Consider the following 18,662-nt stretch of genomic DNA (forward strand, 5'->3'; position numbering starts at 1 on the left):
TGAAATCAGACTGTCCACTTAGGAAGCAACACTGATTGACAATTAATTTCACATGCTGTTGTGCAAATTGAATAGAAAACAGATGGAAATTATTGGCAATTATCAAGACCCCCTCAATAATGGAATGGTTCTGCAGGTGGGGACCACAGACCACTTCTCAGTACCAATGCTTTCTGGCTGATGTTTTGGTCACTTTTGAATGTTGGTTGTGCTTTCACACTCGTGGTAGCATGAGATGGACTCTACAACCCACACAAGTGGTTCAGGTAGTGCAGCTCATCCAGGATGGCACATCAATGCGAGCTGTGGCAAGGTTTGCTGTGTCTGTCAGCGTAGTGTCCAGAGGCTGGAGGCACTACCAGGAGACAGGCCAGTACACCAGGAGACGTGGAGGGGGCCATAGGAGGGCAACAACCCAGCAGCAGGACCGCTACCTCAGCCTTTGAGCAAGGAGGAACAGGAGGAGCCCTGCCAGAGCCCTGAAAAATGACCTCCAGCAGGCCACAAATGTGCATGTGTCTGCACAAACGGTTAGAAACCGACTCCATGAGGATGGCCTGAGTGCCCGATGTCCACAGATGGGGGTTGTGCTCACAGCCCAACACCGTGCAGGATGCTTGGCATTTGCCACAGAACACCAGGATTGGCAAATTCACCACTGGCGCCCTGTGCTCTTCACAGATGAAAGCAGGTTCACACTGAGCACATGTGACAGACGTGACAGAGTCTGGAGACACCGTGGAGAGCGATCTGCTGCCTGCAATATCCTTCAGCATGACCGGTTTGACAGTGGGTCAGTAATGGTGTGGGGTGGCAATTCTTTGGAGGGCCGCACAGCCCTCCATGTGCTCACCAGAGGTATCCTGACTGCCATTAGGTACCGAGATGAGATCCTCAGACCCCTTGTGAGACCATATTCTGGTGCGGTTGGCCCTAGGTTCCTCCTAATGCAGGACAATGCCAGACCTCATGTGGCTGGAGTGTGTCAGCAGTTCCTGCACGATGAAGGCATTGAAGCTATGGACTGGCCCGCCCGTTCCCCAGACCTGAATCCGATTGAGCACATCTGGGACATCATGTCTCACACCATCCACCAGCGTCACGTTGCACCACAGACTGTCCAGGAGTTGGCGGATGCTTTAGTCGAGGTCTGGGAGGAGATCCCTCAGGAGACCATCCGCCGCCTCATCAGGAGCATGCCCAGGCATTGTAGGGAGGTCATACAGGCACGTGGAGGCCGCACACAATGCTGAGCATCATTTCCTTGTCTTGAGGCATTTCCACTGAAGTTGGACCAGCCTGTGACTTAATTTTCCACTTTGATTTTGATCATCATTCTAAATCCAGACCTCCATGGGATATTAGTTGTGATTTACGTTGATCATTTTTAGGTTTTATTGTTCTCAACACATTCCACTATGCAATGAATAAAGATTTACAACTGGAATATTTCATTCAGTGATATCTAGGATGTGGGATTTTAGTGTTCCCTTTATTTTTTTCAGCAGTGTATATACAGGGGGCACTGGTTATAATACCACAGTTATTACATACAGGGTATATTATACATATAGGGGGCACTGGTTATAATACGGCAGTTATTACACAGGGTATATTATATATACAGGGGGCACTGGTTATAATACTGCAGTTATTACATATAGGGTATATTATACATATAGGGGCACTGGTTATAATACTGCAGTTATTACACAGGGTATATTATGTATATACAGGGGGAACTGGTTATAATACTGCAGTTATTACATACAGGGTATATTATATATATAGAGGAGGCACTGGTTATAATACTGCAGTTATTACATATAGGGTACATTATACATATAGGGGGCACTGGTTATAATACTGCAGTTATTACACAAGGTATATTATATATACAGGGGGCACTGGTTATAATACTGCAGTTATTACATATAGGGTATATTATACATATAGGGGGCACTGGTTATAATACGGCAGTTATTACACAGGGTATATTATATATACAGGGGGCACTGGTTATAATACTGCAGTTATTACATATAGGGTATATTATACATATAGGGGGCACTGGTTATAATACGGCAGTTATTACACAGGGTATATTATATATACAGGGGGCACTGGTTATAATACTGCAGTTATTACATATAGGGTATATTATACATATAGGGGGCACTGGTTATAATACTGCAGTTATTACACAGGGTATATTATGTATATACAGGGGGAACTGGTTATAATACTGCAGTTATTACATACAGGGTATATTATATATATAGAGGAGGCACTGGTTATAATACTGCAGTTATTACATATAGGGTACATTATACATATAGGGGGCACTGGTTATAATACTGCAGTTATTACACAGGGTATATTATATATACAGGGGGCACTGGTTATAATACTGCAGTTATTACATATAGGGTATATTATACATATAGGGGGCACTGGTTATAATACTGCAGTTATTACACAGGGTATATTATATATACAGGGGGCACTGGTTATAATACTGCAGTTATTACACGGTATATTATGTATATACAGGGGGAACTGGTTATAATACTGCAGTTATTACATACAGGGTATATTATATATATACAGGGGGCACTGGTTATAATACTGCAGTTATTACATACAGGGTATATTATATATATACAGGGGCACTGGTTATAATACTGCAGTTATTACATACAGGGTATATTATATATATACAGGGGGCACTGGTTATAATACTGCAGTTATTACATACAGGGTATATTATATATATACAGGGGGCACTGGTTATAATACTGCAGTTATTACATACAGGGTATATTATATATATACAGGGGGCACTGGTTATAATACTGCAGTTATTACATACAGGGTATATTATGTATATACAGGGGGAACTGGTTATAATACTGCAGTTATTACATACAGGGTATATTATATATATACAGGGGGCACTGGTTATAATACTGCAGTTATTACATACAGGGTATATTATATATATACAGGGGGCACTGGTTATAATACTGCAGTTATTACATACAGGGTATATTATGTATATACAGGGGGAACTGGTTATAATACTGCAGTTATTACATACAGGGTATATTATATATATACAGGGGGCACTGGTTATAATACTGCAGTTATTACATACAGGGTATATTATATATATACAGGGGCACTGGTTATAATACTGCAGTTATTACATACAGGGTATATTATATATATACAGGGAGCACTGTCCAACCCACCCGGTAGACCCATAGTATCAGGGTGTGGTGGACTGAATGAACCGGTCTGTAAATTCCTGGATTATTATTTGAAGCCCTGTGTAGAGGAATTACCCTCCTATGTAAGAGATTCTGCAGATGTTCTTCAGAGATTACAAGGGATCACATTGGAACCAGATATGTTTCTTATTACTGGAGATGTAGAATCTCTTTACACCTGCATAAAGCATGAACAGGGAATCAAACAAAGGCATTGATGGTGAACTATTATGCTTACTATTGGAATTGTTGGAACATGCATTGACCCATAACTATTTTACGTTCAAGGACAGATACTATGTACAGCAACGAGGCGTGGCTATGGGGGCGGCTTTTGCGCCCTCATATGCCAACCTCTTTATGGGTCAATGGGAACGTGAACATATGTTGCCATACCTGAATGATGTTCAAGGTCCCTCTGTGGTGAGTTGGATGCGCTTCATCGATGACCTGTTGTTTATTTGGCAGGGGGAGAGAAAGGAGCTGGACAAATTTCTTATGCATCTGAATGACAACGATTGGAATGTAAAGCTGACCTTTAACCCCTTCATGACCCAGCCTATTTTGACCTTAATGACCTGGCCGTTTTTTGCAATTCTGACCAGTGTCCCTTTATGAGGTAATAACTCAGGAACGCTTCAACGGATCCTAGCGGTTCTGAGATTGTTTTTTCGTGACATATTGGGCTTCATGTTAGTGGTAAATTTAGGTCAATAAATTCTGCGTTTATTTGTGATAAAAACGGAAATTTGGCGAAAATTTTGAAAATTTCGCAATTTTCACATTTTGAATTTTTATTCTGTTAAACCAGAGAGTTATGTGACACAAAATAGTTAATAAATAACATTTCCCACATGTCTACTTTACACCAGCACAATTTTGGAAACAAAATTTTTTTTTGCTAGGAAGTTATAAGAGTTAAAATTTGACCAGCGATTTCTCATTTTTACAACGAAATTTACAAAACCATTTTTTTTAGGGACCACCTCACATTTGAAGTCAGTTTGAGGGGTCTATATGGCTGAAAATACCCAAAAGTGACACCATTCTAAAAACTACACCCCTCAAGGTACTCAAAACCACATTCAAGAAGTTTATTAACCCTTCAGGTGCTTCACAGCAGCAGAAGCAACATGGAAGGAAAAAATGAACATTTAACTTTTTAGTCACAAAAATTATCTTTTAGCAACATTTTTTTTATTTTCCCAATGGTACAAGGAGAAACTGAACCACGAAAGTTGTTGTCCAATTTGTCCTGAGTACGCTGATACCTCATATGTGGGGGTAAACCACTGTTTGGGCGCACGGCAGGGCTTGGAAGGGAAGGAGCGCCATTTGACTTTTTGAATGAAAAATTGGCTCCACTCTTTAGCGGACACCATGTCACGTTTGGAGAGCCCCCGTGTGCCTAAAAATTGGAGCTCCCCCACACGTGACCCCATTTTGGAAACTAGACGCCCCAAGGAACTTATCTAGATGCATAGTGAGAACTTTGAACCCCCGGGGGCTTCACAAATTGATCCGTAAAAATGAAAAAGTACTTTTTTTTCACAAAAAAATTCTTTTAGCCTCAATTTTTTTCATTTTCACATGGGTAACAGGATAAAATGGATCCTAAAATGTGTTTGGCAATTTCTCCTGAGTACACCGATACCTCACATGTGGGGGTAAACCACTGTTTGGGCACATGGTAAGGTTCGGAAGGGAAGGAGCGCCATTTGACTTTTTGAATGGAAAATTATCTCCATCGTTAGCGGACACCATGTCGTGTTTGGAGAGCCCCCGTGTGCCTAAACATTGGAGCTCCCCCACAAATGACCCCATTTTGGAAACTAGACCCCCCAAGGAACTTATCTAGATGCATATTGAGCACTTTAAACCCTCAGGTGCTTCACAAATTGATCTGTAAAAATGAAAAAGTACTTTTTTTTTCACAAAAAAATTCTTTTCGCCTCAGTTTTTCATTTTCACATGGGCAATAGGATAAAATGAATCCTAAAATTTGTTGGGCAATTTCTCCCGAGTACGCCGATACCTCATATGTGGGGGTAAACCACTGTTTGGGCACACGGCAGGGCTCGGAAGGGAAGGCGCGCCATTTGACTTTTTGAATGGAAAATTAGCTCCAATTGTTAGCGGACACCATGTCGCGTTTAGAGAGCTCCTGTGTGCCTATGCATTGGAGCTCCCCCACAAGTGACCCCATTTTGGAAACTAGACCCCCCAAGGAACTTATCTAGATGCATATTGAGCACTTTAAACCCCCAGGTGCTTCACAGAAGTTTATAATGCAGAGCCATGAAAATAAAAAATAATTTTTCTTTCCTCAAAAATGATTTTTAGCCTGGAATTTCCTATTTTGCCAAGGGTAATAGGAGAAATTGGACCGCAAATGTTGTTGTCCAGTTTGTCCTGAGTACGCTGATACCCCATATGTGGGGGTAAACCACTGTTTGGGCGCACGGCAGGGCTCGGAAGGGAAGGCACGCCAATTGGCTTTTTAAATGGAAAATTAGCTCCAATCATTAGCGGACACCATGTCACGTTTGGAGAGCCCCTGTGTGCCTAAACATTGGAGATCCCCCACATATGACCCCATTTTGGAAACTAGACCCCCAAAGGAACTAATCTAGATGTGTGGTGAGGACTTTGAACTTCCAAGTGCTTCACAGAAGTTTATAACGCAGAGCCATGAAAATAAAATAAAAATTTTATTTTCTCTAAAATGATTTTTTAGCCTGCAATTTATTATTTTCCCAAGGGTAAAAGGAGAAATTTGACCCCAAAAGTTGTTGTACAGTTTCTCCTGAGTACGCTGATACCCCATATGTGGGGGTAAACCACAGTTTGGGCACATGTCGGGGCTCGGAAGTCAAGTAGTGACATTTTGAAATGCAGACTTTGATGGAATGCTCTGCGGGCGTTACGTTGCGTTTGCAGAGCCCCTGATGTGGCTAAACAGTAGAAACCCCCCACAAGTGACCCCATTTTAGAAACTAGACCCCGAAAGGAACTTATCTAGATATGTGGTGAGCACTTTGAACCCCCAAGTGCTTCACAGACGTTTACAACGCAGAGCCGTGAAAATAAAAAATCATTTTTCTTTCCTCAAAAATGATGTTTTAGCAAGCAATTTTTTATTTTCTCAAGGGTAACAGGAGAAATTGGACCCCAGTAATTGTTGCCCAGTTTGTCCTGAGTACGCTGATACCCCATATGTGGGGGTAAACCACTGTTTGGGCACATGTCGGGGCTCGGAAGTCAAGTAGTGACGTTTTGAAATGCAGACTTTGATGGAATGGTCTGCGGGCGTCACGTTGCGTTTGCAGAGCCCCTGGTGTGCCTAAACAGTAGAAACCCCCCACAAGTGACCCCATTTTGGAAACTAGACCCCCCAAGGAACTTATCTAGATATGTGGTGAGCACTTTGAACCCCCAAGTGCTTCACAGACGTTTACAACGCAGAGCCGTGAAAATAAAAAATCATTTTTCTTTCCTCAAAAATGATGTTTTAGCAAGCAATTTTTTATTTTCTCAAGGGTAACAGGAGAAATTGGACCCCAGTAATTGTTGCCCAGTTTGTCCTGAGTACGCTGATACCCCATATGTGGGGGTAAACCACTGTTTGGGCACATGTCGGGGCTCGGAAGTCAAGTAGTGACGTTTTGAAATGCAGACTTTGATGGAATGGTCTGCGGGCGTCACGTTGCGTTTGCAGAGCCCCTGGTGTGCCTAAACAGTAGAAACCCCCCACAAGTGACCCCATTTTGGAAACTAGACCCCCCAAGGAACTTATCTAGATATGTGGTGAGCACTTTGAACCCCCAAGTGCTTCACAGACGTTTACAACGCAGAGCCGTGAAAATAAAAAATCATTTTTCTTTCCTCAAAAATGATGTTTTAGCAAGCAATTTTTTATTTTCTCAAGGGTAACAGGAGAAATTGGACCCCAGTAATTGTTGCCCAGTTTGTCCTGAGTACGCTGATACCCCATATGTGGGGGTAAACCACTGTTTGGGCACATGTCGGGGCTCGGAAGTCAAGTAGTGACGTTTTGAAATGCAGACTTTGATGGAATGGTCTGCGGGCGTCACGTTGCGTTTGCAGAGCCCCTGGTGTGCCTAAACAGTAGAAACCCCCCACAAGTGCCCCCATTTTGGAAACTAGACCCCCCAAGGAACTTATCTAGATATGTGGTGAGCACTTTGAACCCCCAAGTGCTTCACAGACGTTTACAACGCAGAGCCGTGAAAATAAAAAATCATTTTACTTTCCTCAAAAATGATGTTTTAGCAAGCAATTTTTTATTTTCTCAAGGGTAACAGGAGAAATTGGACCCCAGTAATTGTTGCCCAGTTTGTCCTGAGTACACTGATACCCCATATGTGGGGGTAAACCACTGTTTGGGCACACGTCGGGGCTCGGAAGGGAAGGAGCACCATTTGACTTTTTGAATAAAAGATTGGCTGGAATCAATGGTGGCGCCATGTTGCGTTTGGAGACCCCCTGATGTGCCTAAACAGTGGAAACCCCTCAATTCTAACGCCAACACACCCCTAACCCTTATCCCAACTGTAGCCGTAACCCTAACCACAACCCTAACCGCAACACACCCCTAACCACAACCCTAACCCCAACACACCCCTAACCCTAACCACAACCCTAATTCCAACCCAACCCTAACCCTAAGGCTATGTACCCACGTTGCGGATTCGTGTGAGATTTTTCCGCACCATTTTTGAAAAATCCGCGGGTAAAAGGCACTGCGTTTTACCTGCGGATTTACTGCGGATTTCACCTGCGGATTCCTATTGAGGAATAGGTGTAAAACGCTGCGGAATCCGCACAAAGAATTGACATGCTGCGGAAAATACAACGCAGCGTTTCCGTGCGGTATTTTCCGCACCATGGGCACAGCGGATTTGGTTTTCCATAGGTTTACATGGTACTGTAAACCTGATGGAACACTGCTGCGAATCCGCAGCGGCCAATCCGCTGCAGATCCGCAGCCAAATCCGCACCGTGTGCACATAGCCTAATTCTAAAGGCATGTGCACACGCTTCGGAAAACGCTGCGGATCCGCAGCAGTTTCCCATGAGTTTACAGTTCAATGTAAACCTATGGGAAACAAAAATCGCTGTACACATGCTGCGGAAAAACTGCACGGAAACGCAGCGGTTTACATTCCGCAGCATGTCACTTCTTTCTGCGGATTCCACAGCGGTTTTACAACTGCTCCAATAGAAAATCGCAGTTGTAAAACCGCAGTGAAATGCGCAGAAAAACCGCGGTAAATCTGCCATAAATCCGCAGCGGTTTAGCACTGCGGATTTATCAAATCCGCTGCGGAAAAATCCGCAGAGGACCAGAATACGTGTGCACATACCGAAACCCTAACCCTACCCCTAACCCTAACCCTAACCCTACCCCTACCCCTACCCCTACCCCTAACCCTACCCCTACCCCTACCCCTACCCCTAACCCTACCCCTAACCCTAACCCTAACCCTAGTTCTAACTCCAACCTTAGTGAAAAAAAAAAAATTTTTTTATTTTATTATTGTCCCTATCTATGGGGGACAAATGGGGGGGGGTCATTTACTGTTTTTTTATTTTGACCACTGTGATAGATTATATCACAGTGATCAAAATTCACATTGGAACGAATCTGCCGGCCGGCAGATTCGGCGGGCGCACTGCGCATGCGCCCGCCATTTTGGAACATGGCGGCGCTCGGGGAAGAAGACGGACGGGACCCCGCCAGGATCGGTAAGTATAAGGGGGGGAGATCAGGGCACAGGGGGGGGAGATCAGGGCACGGGGGGGCGTCGGAGCACGGGGGGGGAGGGATCGGAGCATGGGGGAGAGTGATCGGTGTGCGGGCGGGTGGATCGGTGTGCAGGGGGGGTGGATCGGTGTGCAGGGGGGGTGGTTCGGAGCACGGGGGGGGGATCGGAGTGCGGGGGGGTTTGATTGGAGCGCGGGGGGTGTGACTGGAGCACGGGGGGAGCGGACAGGAGGACGGGGGAGCGGAGCACAGGACGGAGGGGAGCGGGCCACAGATCGGAGGGCTGGGGGGGCGATCGGAGGGGTGGGGTGGGTGCACATTAGTATTTCCAGCCATGGCCGATGATATTGCAGCATCGGCCATGGCTGGATTGTAATATTTCACCATTTTTTTAGGTGAAATATTACAAATCGCTCTGATTGGCAGTTTCACTTTCAACAGCCAATCAGAGCGATCGTAGCCACGAGGGGGTGAAGCCACCCCCCCTGGGCTAAACTACCACTCCCCCTGTCCCTGCAGATCGGGTGAAATGGGAGTTAACCCTTTCACCGGATCTGCAGGGACGCGATCTTTCTGTGACACAGCATATGCGTCACAGGTCGGATTGGCACCGACTTTCATGACGCATACGCTGTGTCACAGGTCGGGAAGGGGTTAAAGTTACCACCAACAAGATGGATTTCTTGGATTTACAACGAACGGTGGACCAGATGGGTTGCATTCACAGTACAATTTTCCGGAAAGAAACGAGTACTAATTCTGTGTTACATGCGAAGTCAGCACATCCGGGACACACTATTAGGGCGATTCCAAAGGGCCAGTTTATTCGCGCTAAAAGAATCTGTGATACTGATAAAGAATTTGAGGCACAGGCCCGAGATATGACCTGTAGATTTTTGGATCGAGGATATAAATTTGAGGACATCAATAGAGGTTATCAACGAGCCAAAGAATTGGATCGAAATCTGTTATTACAGAATAAAGTCACAAAAAAAGAAGATTCTCGATTGCGAATAATCACGAATTACCATGGGAGATGGAATGATATGAACAGTATTTTTAATCAGTTCTGGCCAATTCTTAAACAGGATCCAAGTCTTGCAAAATTTGTAGAGGATCGGCCACTGGTTGTGGCAAGGAGAAGTAGAACTATTGGTGAGACTATCACACATAGCCACTATGTAGCACCTAAATCCAGCTTCATCTTTGACTCAAGAGGACCCAAATGGGGATCACGTGCATGTGGCACAATTCTACTAAAACACGGGATTTCAAAATTGTTCACCCGATTAACTGGATAGATTAGCGAAATTAGGATTATTTAGTCTAGAAAAAAGACGACTGAGGGGCGATCTAATAACCATGTATAAGTATATAAGGGGACAATACAAATATCTCGCTGAGGATCTGTTTATACCAAGGAAGGTGACGGGCACAAGGGGGCATTCTTTGCGTCTGGAGGAGAGAAGGTTTTTCCACCAACATAGAAGAGGATTCTTTACTGTTAGGGCAGTGAGAATCTGGAATTGCTTGCCTGAGGAGGTGGTGATGGTGAACTCAGTCGAGGGGTTCAAGAGAGGCCTGGATGTCTTCCTGGAGCAGAACAATATTGTATCATACAATTATTAGGTTCTGTAGAAGGACGTAGATCTGGGGATTTATTATGATGGAATATAGGCTGAACTGGATGGACAAATGGCTTTTTTCGGCCTTACTAACTATGTTACTATGTTACTATGTAACTGCAGAACTATGTCAGTTATATACTATTTGACCTGCCCATGTGGGCTGATTTATGTGGGACTTACGTCAAGACAACTTCGGGTGCGAATATTAGAACATGTAAGAGACATTAGATCCGCGAGACTCTTGGACTCGGAAAATTTGCAGAAGGAGGACTTTGTGAAATTAAAAACGATACCAGCTCATTATCGAGAATTCCATCCTTCCGGTCCGATTGAACTCCAAGTAAGAGGTATTGATGTAGTTCATTTGGGCATCCGTGGGGGCAATATCATGAAAAGACTAGCCCAAAAGGAATGTCGTTGGATCACCAATTTGAGAACAGTGAAGCCACACGGTCTTAATGACCAGTGGGGCTTTTCTAGTTTTCTGTAATAATCTCCTGTTTCCTTCTCCCTCTGATCTCTGCGCTGTCGTCTGCCTGATTTTAATTCTATTTTGTTTTTATCCAAACGTTTTTAATTTTTGTTTTTGTCCTGCATGTATATATTTCTTCTATATAGGGTGGCAATTGCTGGCTGATCGTTATATGAGATCTGAATTGTTATGGCTATGATCGTAATTATTTTTGTTTTTTCATTATTTTTAGAACTGTGATATGTCTGTAATATATGGATACGCACCGGGATGGGTTGGCAAAGTGAGAGAACAGACAAAGCATTCCTGGAGGAAATTCCGGATTTCAACACGAATAGTGCATATTTATGCACAGTATCTCAAAATGGGACTATTGTTTGTTTCATAGTATATATTTTTATACTTTTATATTTTTCATAATTCTTTGCACGTATTCTTTTGTTGTTTTTGTAATTCCCAACCGGATGACATTTTGGTGGAAAAGAATATATTTATTCTTTTCATATGCACATCTCAATCTCACTTGTTTTTGTGCCATATTTATTATTATTTTTTTGTGTATGCATGTGGTGCATGTATACAGTATACATTTAGATTTATAAATGAGTATTACAATATAATTTATTTATTTTTTCACTTGTATTATTTGATGGGTCTAGTATTTCCCCTTGTAATGCATGTCTTATGTTACAACTGTTCATATATACTATATATCATATAGATTTCTCTAAAAAACATATGATCTATAACTTGCCTGGTTTACTCCATTGAATTTGTGTGATGCCGGTGCGCGTTTTCTGCCCCCGCTGCGTTTATGCCCCGTTGTGTTTCCCTGCGTGGCGCTGCGGAGAATGCTTAGGCGTTTTTCTGGGGCGCCGCCGTGGGTTTTACACTGTGGGTCGTGGGCGCTGCGGTGGTGTTTGGGGCGTTATCTGGTTACCACACTTTCCGGTATTTTACATCACTTGATTAATATCTGGACCCTTGTTGCCCTTGTAGCTGCCCTATTCTATCATGGCGGTTTTGGTACTTGTGCGCATCTCTGTGGCTGGGGGGACGCCCCTGGTTGCGTGATCCGCTTGCGGCGTCGCGGGCGGCGCTTTGGCGCCTCCCTGTGACGTTGCCGCGGGTCGTGTGCCGGGGGTGCCTTCACTTTTGTCGCATGAGATGCGCCGCCTCCGGTATCATCAGCCAAAATTCTTTGCTCTCACTTTTGCCCAGCACCTATATGGCGGTCGTGGCGCTTGTGCGCATCCTCTGTGTACTGGGCGGGCGGGTCCTGTCACGTGATCCGCTTGTGACGTTGCTGGCGGCGCTCAGGCGCTTTCCTGTGACGTTGCCGCGGCCCATGTGCCAGGGACGCTAACGCTGCAGTGACGGGGGATGCGCCGCCTTTAGTGCCATGATTGGCCTAAACTTTAGTGGGCAACACATAAAAAGCTGACAGCATAGCCATCCTATACCACTCCCTGAGGAAGCGACGTGCTGCGAAACGCGCGTTGGAGTGCGGGGTTGAGGCACAGGCACATCATGAGCACTGGTAAGGCCAGCCACATTTATAATGCACCTTAGTTTTTTTGTACTTTATAGATACTAATATATGGAGAAGCTATAGGTATTATACCTTATATAGTCACTACTATTGCTATCAGCATCATGCACAGTGCACTTTGCTATACATCTTTCTCTATTTGATAGTGGTTCTTTGCCGTGTCTCATACATACCTGTTGAGCAAAAAAAGAAAGGACATAATATTACTATACTTTATATACACTGTTATCAGTGGTCCTTATATAGAAACTTTTATATGTGTATTTTTGTGCCTCCTCCGACTGTCTGTGTTATTGTTTGTTAGTGTCTTTATATTTAATAAAATATTATGTTTTATCATATTTTCTTTGTGTTATTGGTTAGATTTTCAAGTAGTTTGGAGCAGAACAATATTGTATCATACAATTATTAGGTTCTGTAGAAGGACGTAGATCTGGGGATTTATTATGATGGAATATAGGCTGAACTGGATGGACAAATGTCTTTTTTCGGCCTTACTAACTATGTTACTATGTTACTATGTTTGTTTTGGTTACATGTTCATGTGTCTACTTGAAACAAAAGAGAAAATTGGGTCGAAACTCTCTCCTTGGTTTTTTGGTAAAATATATACAGGGGGCACTGGTTATAAAACTGCGGTTATTACACACAGGGTATATTATATATACACAGGGGGAACTGGTTATAATACTGCAGTTATTACATACAGGGTATATTATATATATACAGGGGGCACTGGTTATAATACTGCAGTTATTACACACAGGGTATATTATATATATACAGGGGGCACTGGTTATAATACTGCAGTTTTTACACACAGGTTATATTATATATATACAGGGGGCACTGGTTATAATACTGCAGTTATTACACACAGGGTATATTATATATATACAGGGAGCACTGGTTATAATACTGCAGTTATTACATACAGGGTATATTATATATATACAGGGGGCACTGGTTATAATACTGCAGTTATTACATACAGGGTATATTATATATATACAGGGGGCACTGGTTATAATACTGCAGTTATTACATACAGGGTATATTATATATATACAGGGAGCACTGGTTATAATACTGCAGTTATTACATACAGGGTATATTATATATATACAGGGGGCACTGGTTATAATACTGCAGTTATTACATACAGGGTATATTATATATATACAGGGAGCACTGGTTATAATACTGCAGTTATTACATACAGGGTATATTATATATATACAGGGGGCACTGGTTATAATACTGCAGTTATTACATACAGGGTATATTATATATATACAGGGGGCACTGGTTATAATACTGCAGTTATTACATACAGGGTATATTATATATATACAGGGGGCACTGGTTATAAAACTGCGGTTATTACATACAGGGTATATTATATATATACAGGGAGCACTGGTTATAATACTGCAGTTATTACACACAGGGTATATTATATATATACAGGGGGCACTGGTTATAAAACTGCGGTTATTACATACAGGGTATATTATATATATACAGGGAGCACTGGTTATAATACTGCGGTTATTACATACAGGGTATATTATATATATACAGGGGGCACTGGTTATAATACTGCGGTTATTACATACAGGGTATATTATATATATACAGGGGGCACTGGTTATAATACTGCGGTTATTACATACAGGGTATATTATATATATACAGGGGGCACTGGTTATAATACTGCAGTTATTACATACAGGGTATATTATATATACACAGAGGGAACTGGTTATAATACTGCAGTTATTACATACATGGTATATTATATATACACAGGGGGCACTGGTTATAAAACTGCGGTTATTACATACAGGGTATATTATATATATACAGGGAGCACTGGTTATAATACTGCAGTTATTACACACAGGGTATATTATATATATACAGGGGGCACTGGTTATAATACTGCAGTTATTACATACAGGGTATATTATATATATACAGGGGGCACTGGTTATAATACTGCGGTTATTACATACAGGGTATATTATATATATACAGGGGGCACTGGTTATAATACTGCAGTTATTACATACAGGGTATATTATATATATACAGGGGGCACTGGTTATAATACTGCAGTTATTACATACAGGGTATATTATATATATACAGGGAGCACTGGTTATAATACTGCAGTTATTACATACAGGGTATATTATATATATACAGGGGGCACTGGTTATAATACTGCAGTTATTACATACAGGGTATATTATATATATACAGGGGGCACTGGTTATAATACTGCAGTTATTACATACAGGGTATATTATATATATACAGGGGGCACTGGTTATAAAACTGCGGTTATTACATACAGGGTATATTATATATATACAGGGAGCACTGGTTATAATACTGCAGTTATTACACACAGGGTATATTATATATATACAGGGGGCACTGGTTATAAAACTGCGGTTATTACATACAGGGTATATTATATATATACAGGGAGCACTGGTTATAATACTGCAGTTATTACATACAGGGTATATTATATATATACAGGGAGCACTGGTTATAATACTGCGGTTATTACATACAGGGTATATTATATATACACAGGGGGAACTGGTTATAATACTGCAGTTATTACATACATGGTATATTATATATACACAGGGGGCACTGGTTATAAAACTGCGGTTATTACATACAGGGTATATTATATATATACAGGGAGCACTGGTTATAATACTGCAGTTATTACACACAGGGTATATTATATATATACAGGGGGCACTGGTTATAATACTGCAGTTATTACACACAGGGTATATTATATATATACAGGGGGCACTGGTTATAAAACTGCGGTTATTACATACAGGGTATATTATATATATACAGGGGGCACTGGTTATAATACTGCAGTTATTACATACAGGGTATATTATATATATACAGGGGGCACTGGTTATAATACTGCAGTTATTACATACAGGGTATATTATATATATACAGGGAGCACTGGTTATAATACTGCAGTTATTACATACAGGGTATATTATATATATACAGGGGGCACTGGTTATAATACTGCAGTTATTACATACAGGGTATATTATATATATACAGGGGGCACTGGTTATAAAACTGCGGTTATTACATACAGGGTATATTATATATATACAGGGAGCACTGGTTATAATACTGCAGTTATTACACACAGGGTATATTATATATATACAGGGGGCACTGGTTATAAAACTGCGGTTATTACATACAGGGTATATTATATATATACAGGGAGCACTGGTTATAATACTGCAGTTATTACATACAGGGTATATTATATATATACAGGGAGCACTGGTTATAATACTGCGGTTATTACATACAGGGTATATTATATATATACAGGGGGCACTGGTTATAATACTGCAGTTATTACATACAGGGTATATTATATATATACAGGGAGCACTGGTTATAATACTGCAGTTATTACATACAGGGTATATTATATATATACAGGGGGCACTGGTTATAATACTGCAGTTATTACATACAGGGTATATTATATATATACAGGGGGCACTGGTTATAATACTGCAGTTATTACACACAGGGTATATTATATATATACAGGGGGCACTGGTTATAATACTGCAGTTATTACATACAGGGTATATTATATATATACAGGGGGCACTGGTTATAATACTGCAGTTATTACACACAGGGTATATTATATATATACAGGGGGCACTGGTTATAATACTGCAGTTATTACATACAGGGTATATTATATATACACAGGGGGCACTGGTTATAATACTGCAGTTATTACACACAGGGTATATTATATATATACAGGGGGCACTGGTTATAATACTGCAGTTATTACATACAGGGTATATTATATATATACAGGGGGCACTGGTTATAATACTGCAGTTATTACATACAGGGTATATTATATATATACAGGGGGCACTGGTTATAATACTGCAGTTATTACATACAGGGTATATTATATATATACAGGGGGCACTGGTTATAATACTGCAGTTATTACATACAGGGTATATTATATATATACAGGGGGCACTGGTTATAATACTGCAGTTATTACATACAGGGTATATTATATATATACAGGGGGCACTGGTTATAATACTGCAGTTATTACACACAGGGTATATTATATATATACAGGGGGCACTGGTTATAATACTGCAGTTATTACACACAGGGTATATTATATATATACAGGGGGCACTGGTTATAATACTGCAGTTATTACATACAGGGTATATTATATATATACAGGGGGCACTGGTTATAATACTGCAGTTATTACACACAGGGTATATTATATATATACAGGGGGCACTGGTTATAATACTGCAGTTATTACACACAGGGTATATTATATATATACAGGGGGCACTGGTTATAATACTGCTGTTATTACACACAGGGTATATTATATATATACAGGGGGCACTGGTTATAATACTGCTGTTATTATACACAGGGTATATTATATATATACAGGGGGCACTGGTTATAATACTGCAGTTATTACATACAGGGTATATTATATATACACAGGGGGCACTGGTTATAATACTGCAGTTATTACACACAGGGTATATTATATATATACAGGGGGCACTGGTTATAATACTGCAGTTATTACATACAGGGTATATTATATATACACAGGGGGCACTGGTTATAATACTGCAGTTATTACATACAGGGTATATTATATATACACAGGGGGCACTGGTTATAATACTGCCGTTATTATACACAGGGTATATTATATATATACAGGGGGCACTGGTTATAATACTGCAGTTATTACATACAGGGTATATTATATATATACAGGGGGCACTGGTTATAATACTGCAGTTATTACATACAGGGTATATTATATATATACAGGAGGCACTGGTTATAATACTGCAGTTATTACATACAGGGTATATTATATATATACAGGAGGCACTGGTTATAATACTGCAGTTATTACATACAGGGTATATTATATATATACAGGAGGCACTGGTTATAATACTGCAGTTATTACATACAGGGTATATTATATATATACAGGGAGCACTGGTTATAATACTGCAGTTATTACATACAGGGTATATTATATATATACAGGGGGCACTGGTTATAATACTGCAGTTATTACACACAGGGTATATTATATATATACAGGAGGCACTGGTTATAATACTGCAGTTATTACATACAGGGTATATTATATATATACAGGAGGCACTGGTTATAATACTGCAGTTATTACATACAGGGTATATTATATATATACAGGGGGCACTGGTTATAATACTGCAGTTATTACACACAGGGTATATTATATATATACAGGAGGCACTGGTTATAATACTGCAGTTATTACATACAGGGTATATTATATATATACAGGGGGCACTGGTTATAATACTGCAGTTATTACACACAGGGTATATTATATATATACAGGGGGCACTGGTTATAATACTGCCGTTATTACATACAGGGTATATTATATATATACAGGGGGCACTGGTTATAATACTGCAGTTATTACATACAGGGTATATTATATATATACAGGGGGCACTGGTTATAATACTGCAGTTATTACATACAGGGTATATTATATATATACAGGGGGAACTGGTTATAATACTGCAGTTATTACACAGGGTATATTATATATATACAGGGGGCACTGGTTATAATACTGCAGTTATTACATACAGGGTATATTATATATATACAGGGGGAACTGGTTATAATACTGCAGTTATTACATACAGGGTATATTATATATATACAGGGGGCACTGGTTATAATACTGCAGTTATTACATACATGGTATATTATATATATACAGGGGGCACTGGTTATAATACTGCAGTTATTACATACA

General features: G+C 40.8%; 1 protein-coding gene across 1 annotated transcript in view; it reads right to left on the minus strand.

Annotated features, from left to right (window-relative positions):
- Window positions 1-18,662, minus strand: part of LOC138681015 (cullin-9-like) — a 253,108-nt gene that overhangs the window by 230,416 nt on the left and 4,030 nt on the right. The gene's annotated exons all lie outside the window — the stretch shown is intronic.

Source organism: Ranitomeya imitator, chromosome 5, assembly GCF_032444005.1.
Source record: "Ranitomeya imitator isolate aRanImi1 chromosome 5, aRanImi1.pri, whole genome shotgun sequence".
NCBI lineage: Eukaryota > Metazoa > Chordata > Amphibia > Anura > Dendrobatidae > Ranitomeya > Ranitomeya imitator.